Source organism: Vulpes vulpes, chromosome 1 (genome assembly GCF_048418805.1).
Source record: "Vulpes vulpes isolate BD-2025 chromosome 1, VulVul3, whole genome shotgun sequence".
NCBI classification, from domain to species: domain Eukaryota; kingdom Metazoa; phylum Chordata; class Mammalia; order Carnivora; family Canidae; genus Vulpes; species Vulpes vulpes.
The window spans coordinates 87,228,917-87,241,277 of record NC_132780.1 but is presented as its reverse complement, the minus strand read 5'-3'; the positions used below and the strand labels follow the sequence as shown (position 1 = coordinate 87,241,277).

At 35.8% G+C, this 12,361-nt stretch overlaps 1 protein-coding gene across 9 annotated transcripts in view; it reads right to left on the bottom strand.

Moving 5' to 3' along the window:
* Positions 1-12,361, bottom strand: part of HIVEP2 (HIVEP zinc finger 2) — a 191,988-nt gene that overhangs the window by 75,115 nt on the left and 104,512 nt on the right. For all 9 annotated transcript variants that reach the window (XM_072719558.1, XM_072719567.1, XM_072719551.1 and 6 more), the window contains one exon: positions 8,179-8,290. The gene's annotated coding sequence lies outside the window, so the exon portion shown is untranslated. The remainder of the gene's footprint in view (positions 1-8,178; positions 8,291-12,361) is intronic.

Sequence of the window (12,361 nt, the reverse complement as noted above, 5' to 3'; positions counted from 1 at the left end):
AGGTTCCATGTAAGAAGGATGGGGGCTCAAGCCAAGTTAGTGCTGGCATCTGTGATGACTGGGGTTTTCAAAATTTCCACTTAAGGCTGATGACAGAATTAAGCTCTGCTACAGTCAATGAATAATTTATTTGTGCACAAAACATTCTGTTAATGGAAATCTTTTTATGGCTCAAGATCTAAAAGATATTTACTGCCCCACAGTTATTAAATGTTTGCTTTAATCATTAGTACACAAGGTAATGACAAATGATAATTACAGGATCATTATATGCTCTTAAACTGATTCAATCAAGAGTATCTCTTCTGAAATTCAAAAACTTCTCAGTGGATGGGAATGGGAGTGGATTACACTGGAACTCGCCAACTCACTGCCACCATCAAATTTAAGAATTGAAGGATTTGGTTGTTAGAAACTACCAATTGAGAGAATGACCCTAGATTCAAATAGTGAATACATTTTTTTAAAATTTTAATGCTCAAGTAAAAATTCTGTTGCTTTCCTGAAGTGGACTGCTTCAATTGAACACATCATAGCAAAAGAGAACTGCATATGTTTGTGCATTCCCTAGATTTTCCAGCCTGCCAAAAAATGTTCCTTTGCTGTGCTATTTCAGCAAGTCGTGAGATGACAATGATTATGCTCCTCAAAAGGAAAAGATAGCTATTTTCCCCCTGTTTTTATTTTTGGATGCTGAAAGGCACACTTCTGGCTGCTGTGAGTACTCTGACAAGTACACATGTTCCTGAGGAGGTGAATTTGTGGGAGATGTTGGCAGGGGTAAGGTTGAGAAAACCTAAAACTACCCTAAGCTCTTGGGAAATATTTAAGTAGCTAGAAGATATAGCAAAAAGAGGAGGAAGACTCAAGTCTTCCAGTGAATTCCTGTTTCCAACTATCAACCCTCCTGGAAAAGGAAAAGTCAAGTACTATATGATATATGCTTTTTAAATCTATTTTTATCTCACAATCAACAAGTACACAAGTTCATCACCCTACTACTGAAAGCAGTCTCTCTCTTCACTTCTCTTTTCCTAATTTTTTAAAGATTTTATTTATTTACTCATGAGAGACACACAGAGAGAGGCAGAGACATAGGCAGAGGGAGAAGTAGGCTCCCTGCATGGAGCCCAATGCGGTACTAGATCCCGGGATTCTGGGTTCACGCCCTGAGCTGAAGGCAGAGGCTCAACCACTGAGCCACCCAGGCATCCCTTCTCTTTTCCTAGTAAGAGTAACATTCAAACTCCCAGGCTCAAAGCCTTGTGTCATCACTGACACCTGCCTCCAGCTCCCCTACTCTCCGATTGCAAACATACAAAGGCATATGTACACACACACACACACACACACACACACACAACCTCCTACACCCAATCAGGAAGGCCTACATTGGCTTCCTGCACACTATCCTTTGTATTATCTGTGTCTTGTGTCCTGCCAATCCTTACTGCTACCCCTACAGTCTAGGCCCTCCACACTAGTCTGAGAACCAGCTACACAAAATCAGATCAGAAGGTATTCTGGGTCCAACTGGTAAATTTCCAAAGGATAGGCCTAGGCACAGCATCCTCAGGTATACAGAATCTGGGGATAATGACTAGAGACAGTGACCTGTGGAAGTATCAGGAGAGTCTTAAGGAAATCAATTGGAGCAGAAAATAGTCACAAGGATACTATGATGCATACCTGAGAAATCAGAAACTGAGGAAGAGATTAGAGAAGTTAAGTCTGAAAGAATCCCCTGAATCTGGGCTCAAGTGTTCACTAAAGTTTTCTAAAGTACCTCCGTCTGGGATGTAAGTGTGGGAGGAGATGTAAAAGGCACACCATGAGGTGACAGCTCTAGTGCAAATTCATGTTAAGTGTCTCTTAAGTGGCTTCTGTGCTTTCAGGGACTCTTGCACCTACGCACCCCACTCTCAATTCTACCCCCCACCCAACGCCATCCAGCACAACCTGGCTGGATTTATTTTCCTGATGTGCAGCTCTCGCTACATCTGTCTTCTGCTTAAAAATGTTCAAGGCCTTCCCACCACCACAGACCAAATTAAATGTATACCCTTTGTCCCAGACAGCTGTGCCCCACATTCACATTACATTTACACTCTATCTCCCAGGAAGCCTTTATCTTAGAGGCCATGTTGTATTTTATCTCATCAAATCTTTTCAAAGGTCAATTGTATTTTGTTCCCATGGTCAAGACAAGGACAATAAAATGTCCTTGTCAGGGGAATAGAGGGGCTTCTGTTTTGTTTTATTTGTGAGGGAAAGTATTGTTTTTATTCTACTTAGAGAAGATGTTTTTCGCATTTAAAGAGATCATTAAAAAAACACATAAATTTGTTCTTATGATTCTGCTCTGGATATTTAATAAGTATCAGGCTTGCTGATTCATCTCATTAATATGATTAAAATTAAATCGGTGCCCAGGTATAAATTTGCAGTCCCCAAAATGAATTTCAAAAGAAAACTCACAGTCAAATATTTTTTTGAATTCAACAAATATTTATTGAATATCTACTATTTTTTTCAATCACCATTTTCAAGGCTGTAGTGGACATCCACAAAATAAAGACAGCCTTTGCCTTCAAGCAGCTTACAGGGTGGCATGTGAGAGAAAAACTTCACATAAATTACTTTAATATAAAGCACAAAACTACATACAAAAAGTGATGTGAGAGAAGTAAAAAGTGTTATGGGAACTCAGAGGGAAATGAGGTAAAACATGAAGATGAGTAATACTAAAATAAAAGAATTAACCAGATTCTCATATCAGTAAAGAGCAATTAACCAAAATTCAATAATGCAAAAAATAGATGATGTAGAAAATGCAAAGTTAATTTGTCTTTTGACAATTCATGGATGAGAAGTCAATGTGATATCGGGTTCAAAAATAAAGATCTCTGAGTGATTTGGGCCAATATCCACTTTAGCAATTTACTACGAAAACTATCTAAACATCCATTCTTCATTTATAGGGGTTGTCTGGAGTCTGTGAGATTCTCAAAACCAGGAGAGTGACAGGGTGAACTTAACAGTATCATCAAGGAAGGTAAAGGTACACTGCCTCCAAGATTCCCTATGAGACCTGATTCTTCTCCAAAATTTCCATATAGCTTCTATTTCCTTATTTGATTCATACTGAACAGAATATAGTGACTGCATCAACAAAGTTCCAATATTTGAACACTGACAGTCAACTAGACTGGTGACCTGGCAGCGAATGACATGCTATCTAAAGTTTTGGGAACCAGAGCTGAAGTCTGCGACTTTGAGCAAATCACTCAGTTGTAACCCCTTGAGCCTCTGTTTCCGCATACACAAAATAAGATGTGAGTAGTAAGTACATAACATTTATTGTCTAAAGTGAGAGAATGTAACATGGAAGCCATTTGTAAACTGTATAGCATTACACAAATGGTAATTTCACGTCATCAGAGAAACAAGAACTATAATTACTAAGTCCTATTGTGTAGGTTTTGGGTGGAGGATAAAAGAGGAGAGATTTACCCCCCTGACAACCACCCTTCACTGCAAGCTAAATTCAAGAGGCAAGAGGGTAGGCAGAAGGGAATACTATGAAATGATATAAAAGCAACCCTCAGTTGGTTTTCAGATGACAAAATACTCTCATGAAACAAAATGTGCTTTGTTCATACTGCTGTTTTAATTAATGCTTGTTGACTGAATGACATATAAATGAAGAATTCAACTATTGAATGCAGGAATGTATGAAGGTACAGCCAAGCAAAATGCTTGAAAGACAAAGCAGGAAGTATCACATGTGTTTTAAGAGTGAAAGAGATAATATTGGAAAAATGAAACCATGTGACCCAAGAAGCTAACAGTAATGGGCTCCATTCACACAGACTGTAATGGCAAAAGAAACAGCAGTACTGGTAAGTAGAGACTGGGTCTAGGCTTCCTATCATTGTGGTAATGTTCATTCATAAATACTGACACATTCTTCAGTTACCTAAAAACACTTAGGACCCAAACAGAAGAGCTGTATGTATCTGAAAAGCTATAAAAAAATGATCCCACATAAAAGGAAACATTTTGAAGGCCACAACACATTGAACCTCATAAGATCTACTCTGAATTCGAAGTGGTAGCTGGAAAAATTACATCAAAGCTGTAGAAAGCACAGAGTAAATCTAATTTGCAACTTTATCAAGTCTTTATAAGGTCTACTAAAATGCATCCACATAGAATGCATTAAAGCTGTCCTCACTTTTATTTTCCATATTTGTGCAAGTAATGACATATATATTTAAATTATTTATTTAATTCATTTAATTATTTTATTTTATTATTTATAAATTAAATTTGATTTCAATGACTTCCGGATCCAGAAATTATTATCTATAATGACAATATAATTCTCAGCTGAATAATTAACTGCTCTGAAACCCAATTTCCTCAAGTGAATATGGGATTCTTAATTCTTACTTTAAAAAGATTAAGCACCTGTAGCACAGAGCCCAACTCACAGAACATGTTAAGAATTTTTACCTTCCTTCTTACCTCTCCTCAGCCTAAAGAAAAAATGTCACTTATGTAATTCTTTTCTTTAAATATTTCATTTATTTATTTGAGAGAAAGCACAAGCAGGGGGAAGAGCAGAGGAAGAGGGAAGGGGAAGCAGACTCCCCACTGAGCACAGAGCCCGATGTAGGACTCCACGTGGGACTTGACCCCAGAACCCTGAAATCATGGCCTTACCCAAAGGCAGATGCTTAACCGATTGAGCTACCCAGGTGCCCACCACTTACTTAATTCTTAAATAATTACATCTGATACAATGAAAAAATATAAATCTGAGCACATTATTAAAAGGCCATAGTCCAGCTAATATTACCTTAAAATGAATAATTTCAAGATGAATCAAAATCAGAAGTTTTTATCTTGATGAAATCCCAATAGTTCATTTTTGCTTTTGTTCCCCTTGCCTTTGGAATCCTATCTAGCAAGAAGTTGTTTCGTCCAAAAGGCAACAGGAAGATAGTTGCAAACAACATGTCAGATAAAGGGCTAGTATCCAAGATCTACAAAGAACTTATCAAACTCAAGATCCCAAAAACACCCAAATAATCCAGTCAAGACATGGGCAGAAGACATGAACAGATATTTTTCCAAGGAATAAATACAAATGGCCAATAGACACATGAAAAAATGCTCCACAGCACTTGGCATCAGGGAAATACAAATCAAAACCACAATGAGATACCATATTACACCAGTCAGAATGGCTCAAGTTAAGAAGACAGGAAATAACAAATGTTGGTGAGGGGGAACCCTCTTACACTGTTGATGAGAATGCAAGCTGGTACACTCACTATGTAAAACAGTACAGAGGTTCCTCAAGAAGTTAAAAATAGACCTTCAATTGCACTACTAGGTGTTTATCCCAAAGATACAACTATAGCAACCCAAAGGGGCACTTGCACCCCAATGTTCAAAGCAGCAATGTCCACAATAGTCAAACTGTGGAAAGAGCTGAGATGTCCATCAACAGATGAATGGATAAAGATGTGGTACACACACACACACACACACACACACTGGAATATTACTCAGCCATCAGAAAGGATGGATACTTATCATTTGCATTGATGTGGATGGAACTGGAGGGTATTATGCTGAGTGAAATAAGTCAAGCAGAGAAAGACACTTGTCACATGGTTTCACTCATACGTGGAATATAAGAAACGGCACAGAGGATCATAGGGGAAAGGAAGAAAAAGTGAATGGGAAGTCATTAGAGAAGGAGACAAACCATGAGAGACTCTTAACAAACAAATTAAGGTCACGGAGGGAAGGTGGGTAGGGGGATGGGGTAACCTGGTGATGGGCATTAAAGAGGGCATGTAATGTGATGAGCACTGGGTGTTATACACAACTGATGAATTACTGAACACCATATCAGAAATTAAGTATGTACTATAGGTTGGCTAATTGAATTTAAATTAAAGAAAAAAAAAAGCATTGGCGACATGAAAGAAAATGGCAATGAATGAGGAACAATATTATTGATAAAAAGATAAAATCACTTGTTTTTACTATATTTTACAAAATGCATCCTAAGAGAAAGGTAATTCTAATGGTGAGGGTTTTACTTTCTTATCTTGGAAACTGTTTTCTATTTACACCTAATTTGGGGTGGAAAATTGGGCAAAGTTTTAAGATGTATCATTTGAAAAAAATATCCTCACTTGGGCTAATGCACAAAGTCAGGTCCACCATGCCAATTTCCTATGAAGTGTTTCCTTACCCATCCTAACCTGTCCTCAATGACAGGCTAAAGAATCAGTCACATGATTAGTAAAATGTTAAGTATTGTTATGTTTAAATAATGATACAACTACCATCACCATTACTAACCATCATTAGAAATACCATTAGTTATTGAGCCCCTACTAACAGCCAGGAGTTTAATCCTCAGCTAATCTTATGAATTTATTTGACTAAAAAAATATTATTATATTAAAACACAGTGACCCCAGTGAGCTGACTTTTAAGCAAAGGCTCCCAGAGCTCACGATGTGATAGGCGAGAAGTCCAGCTGTACTCAATGGCCAGGCCATGTTCATTCCCTAGCAGTACTCACAGAACATAATCTGTATAGTCTTCCTAAACATGCCTTAAGTGAGGTCCCACCAACCAAAATTTAACTGTAACACTGTGGGGTACTTTGCGAATAATTGTAAAAGCCAATCTTGTGAGGACATAGAGAAATAAGTGCAGCACTGGTGTGCAGCATTAATTTTAATTTTCTAGCATCTATTACAGCTATTGAAGAATTAAGGTTTTGCTTTTAAAACTTTTTTTTTAATGTTTCTCTTCCTTCAGGAAGCAGTTTTTCATCTAACTGCTTTATAGCTCTTTAATTACGAAAAAATTTTTTTTGTTTTTTTCTGAATGGCACCATATGCCCACAACAATGTAAATTACTGGTCACAAATGTATCTTTGGGTCATGAGCCTTATACACAAAATGAAAAGATATCCTGGGGTTTCCATGCTTAATATTTCTACACTCCCTGAATACTCAAAAGCCACACTAACAAATCAAGTTCCAGGGCAGTTGTCTCAAGGGAGATTATTTCAGACAAACCTAAAGCAGTTGTTGGAATCATATGAATTATGCAACCAGATCCCTGAAAAACCACCTGACTTCATCATGTCTTAAGATGCCCATAGGTGAAACAGACACTATTAGTTTGGTTTCAAAGTCTGCTCCCCAAATGATTATTCATTTGTTCTCTTATTCATTATCAGCCATCAGGTTTTTAAATAGCTTCAGTTCATTCAGAGGAAAATTGAATGACAACCTGTACAATTTAGAATTGTGCATATCATTTAGAATTTCAGAAATTCAAGTCTTGTGACCTGGACTAGAAATACAAATATTTTTCCAAATTTTCTGTTACTGTGTAAAGGGTTAATTAAAGCATGAGTTTGCCTGGATTAAAAAAAATTACCAAACCTTAAAATCAGTATCATTTAGAATTCTGATGCCAAAAATCTGTTTGACAGAGCAGGCTTTACTAAACTGACATTTTAGCAGTAGCCAAAGTCCTGTTCCCACTAAATTTTGTCTTGGCAGCACCAGTAATTTGCTAAAAGCCCAAACTCTTCTTGGTTAGGAGTTCTCTACCTCGAGAGCTTTCCACACAGAGTGCAACGAGGAAGTTGAATTGAGCAAGATTTTAAGGTTTCTATTCTTATCACAGAAACCAAGCCTTCTGTAAAATGAGAATGGTTTAAATAAGGAGAGATACTAATTTACTCAAAATGTTAATTAGATTTTAGATTTGAATCTGATACAATACAGTACAATAACACATAAATATCTCACTAACAGTAAAATCTGATATTCTTACATTACCTCAAGTGTTCAATTAGCAAATAATAATTAAAATAATAAATAAAAGTATCTGGTTCCAAACTACAAGTGACAACATTTTCTCATCTTTCTAATTGGTACATTTCCAAAAAATTATGAAAACTTACAAACATGTTCATTTAGATAGCATCCCAAACATCTTTTGTAGGCAGTATAGGCCTCAAATCATTACAGCCAACATTTCACAAACAGCTTAATATTTTGCTTAAAATGTCTTTCCAATAATTTTGAAATCAAGCCATATAAAAAGCACTTGACTCAACTTACCCAGCAGCTGAATGTTAATGAATTGGTAAAAGAGTGTTCCAATCAAATCAATTCACTTAATTTTTCAAGTGGATCTCATTATGTTGTCTTTTTAAAAATTCAAAGACTCCACCTAATGAGGAAAGGAAAACAAAAACAAAAACAAATAGTGTTTAAACCAGAGCAGCATTATAGGATCAGTACATTAATAACACAGAAATCAAATCAAGATTATTATTAAATCATCTCGTAAGTTACTGTGCTTCTTAAAAGTATAAAAAACTAAGCATCTGCCAACTTAAGTAAATTTTTCCAGTTTGGGGTAAAATGAATGCTCAAGCATAGAGAAAACAATAAAATAACACAATTAACATGAGAGCAGAAAATTTTATTGTCAGTATTGATTGATACATAGAAGCAATGACTATATAATATCAATTAGGATATGTAAAATTAGATGTGAGAAAAAGAGGCAACTGATTGCTTTAGAATTCGGTTCACTGATTCTTATTAATTTACCAATGAAATACAAATGTGTAGGTTGCAGTTCTCAAAGCAGTTAAGGTCTAGTTACATATAATCTCTGTTGAGAAATATAAATTAATACCTCATCAATCGTTTGGAGAGAATTCACTGGTATGAATTTCAAAATCATTCTCAGAATGTTAAACCTGGTCTCCCACAGAAAGCCTTTATTCTACTAAAGACCTATAAACAGCTTAATTAGGTTTATAAATATCAGTTAATTCCATTCACTTTACCAGAAGACACACCTTTTCTGAAGCCTGAATATTAAGTTACTATTGCAGCTCTAAGAGAAAGTTTGAGAGAAAGCAAGCTATAGCCCAACTGATGAGAGCCTAAAATAAATGGGATGCTGGAGGGCTGAGCAGAAGAGTAAGATAGAAGGTTGGATGATGTCCAGCTACTCCTGAATCAAGTATCCCCAGGGTAGATTTAGTATGTTTTAAAGTCCCAGACCATCAAACCCAACTATATTCAAGTGCAAATTCAAAAACCTATCCCAAAGCCATAAACACATGATTTTTTTTAATCATGCAATTTAGAATTAGCCACATACTGCCACTCCTTTCTAGTCCCACCATACATATTAGTAAAATTATTTTAGCTAATCTCAGTATTTAAAAAAGGTTGAAATAGATTTGCTATCCACTATTAAAAAGGAGATGCTTTAAAAAAATACTAAACTAAACCAGAACAAAACAAAAACGCTCCTAACAATGGAGAAGACAAATAGCAATAATTATACAATACACACTAAGTAGAAATCCACAGTAGTCATGGGAAATACATTTTCACTTCCAAGACAATCTAATGCCTAGATTCTAGATTCTAACTGCTATTCAAGAAATAGTTATCTAAAAAACTCACGTGGATATGGTCTCAAAAGACTTCTTCATTCACAAATTGTCGTAATTATTATTGTAGGGCTCTTGCCATAAATGTGGCAAAACAAAAGTGAAATGGTTTGGTTATTTGAAATTATTTTGGATCAACAAATATAAGCACCTAAAGAAGGTGTTGCAATTTGGTACAACACACATTTTTCACACTTGAATATCTAGAACTGTGAAAATATTTTTGTACTTTTCTAGGCCTTTTATGAAAGTTTCAAAGGCTCTTTCAAATAATGTTTGGGAGCAAGCTTTATAATATTGTGTCTGAACTACTGCTGTGGTGGTTTTGCGCTATTGCTCGGTTTAACAACTTATCCTTCTATTAGTCACTTTCCAAGGAAAAGCCTTGGAAATACTTAACCAGGGCCCTCTGGTCACTTTTAAAGGTCGCAGTTTCTGTGTAAAGACTAATTTCCACTTCCCCTCATGATGCAGAACAACTTGAAGATTCTCAAGAATCCTTTTCTCACTGATTCGTCAATATGTAACGTGAAATTGACCTGTATAAACATTTAGATCTACCATCCCTCTTCCTGTGCTTATTTCTCAGAGTACTGCTTTCTTAAAATATGTAGTTCTTGCCTCATAAAAGGACTTATTAAATACATGCGTGGGGCCAGTCATTAAGCCAGTATCTCAAAAGGTCTTTCATCTATAATACAGCAATATGTTTTCATTTCAGTCTAACTATGCTTATCTGAGTGGCCAGGCATTTCAAGTTACTTAGGAATTTCTCAGTGGTGGTATGAGCACCTCACATTAAATCTCAAAAGCAGTAAGTACAAAATATATTAGTCATCTGTATGGATGATTCAGTCAAATGACTGCTCCGGATCAGCAGAGAAGATACATATCTGTTGCCTGCATAACAGGTGAGCCTCATGTGTACAAACCACAATACAACATTCTTTAGAAATGTTCATTTCTAAGGAAATTAACATTGACACCTAAGATATGATACTAGGTTCCTTACGATTTCTTATATTATAGAGTAGTGCAATGCCTAAAATAATTTTATAAACTGATGAAGGCAGTTAAATCTCAACCTGCTTACATTTAATTTCTTTTTATTGCCTGCCTCTACACATTAGGAAAAAGGAAAAAACAAAACAAAACACCTGTCAGTGGTATTTTGGCTTCATCAGAAAATCTAAATACATCTGAAACTTTGTATTTCAGTCAGTTACGTAGTCCAAACAATGTACTAATTTATCATTAGCTAATATTTGATCATGCTTCTCACTAACTGGTCTATATTTATGTATAATAAATGAGATGTAGCCACAATGCTGAAACCAAGTGACTTTCTCCAGCTGAATGGTTTTCTCCATGTAGTATACAGGAACCATGTTCTCCGAGCTGACCAGACCACTCCCTGGGAGTACTTTAGCTGTTCCGCCTTTGCAACAGTGACACAGTAAACTTGCCATTTTAGGAGTACATTAGAGTAGCACTTGGCACCCTAGAGTAAGCTTATGAACTCTGGTGTCTTTATACCCCTGGACTAATCCTTAGTCTGGGTCCTCGTCATCAAACACCATCCTTCTATTGATGATGAGACTAAGACTCAGAAGGTCACAGACATTTGCCCAAGGTCATGCAACTAGAAGGCAAATTTCCTGACTACTATTCCATCATTTTTCTTTTCCAACGATGCTAAAGATGCTTCTCGGTATAGGATGGGAGAGAAATGTGGCAGGATGAGTGCAAAGTGAGTGGGAATAGATGGGCAAATACCACAAGCTCCACACCACCCTCCTTCACTATGGTTACAAGTAACTTGCTTTTTTGTAAACCTAGTAAAAACCTGGCCAAGGAGAATAAGGTAACAGAATAATTTATGACTATTAGAGACCCAAAACAACTTGGCATATTTTGGCAGGGTTCCAAAATAACATTTGGAAAGCAGTGCCCAAATAGCCAGAGTTAGTAACAACCCTACTTGGTCATTTGTATTGTCTTTCTTAGAAGTACATAACAACATTGAAGACATTATTTAACAACAACAACAAAAACAACAACAAAAAACACTAAAACACAAAAAATCTCTTAATCCCATCACCCAAACATAATTATTTACATTTTTTACAAATGTGTTATTTGCTTATGTAGGCATATTTTCACACAGATGCTCTCATAACACACATATAACAATGCCTTCTGATTTTTTCATTTAATATTTCATAAACACATCCCATATTTCCATGTAATTCATTTAGTTCTCATTTTTACTAGCCATATAATAGTCCATAGTTAGCATACTTAGTCATTTCCTCAACCATTCCTGTATGTGGGAACATGTAAGATGCTCTCATTTATTTTTAACAAGAGATACTATGCTTCCTTAAAACAGTAACAAAAAAGGGGTTATGACATTGAAGAGTATGAGTGTTTTTATGGACTTCACATTTATAGCCATATTGATGTCAAGAGATTGAAATCACCTATAAAGCTGCCAACAATATCTGAGCATTCCACTTTCATAAAACTTCCTCACATTTTTATGTGACTAAATTCTTTTGGTGGTTTATTTAATGTAAAATGGAACTCCTGGGTTGCCTTTTTATATCAATGGTGATCATAATTACTCTACCACTCAAAAATAATTTCATTGTCTTTCATTTTAATGTAAAAATTATCTCTATTCATGCAATTCGGCTACATTTTGGTCCTGTTTCTTTCTTTTGTATGTATGTATGTATGTATATATGTATTTATTTATTTTAAAGATTTTATTTATTTATTCATGAGAGACATAGAGAAGCAGAGATATAGATAGAGGGAGA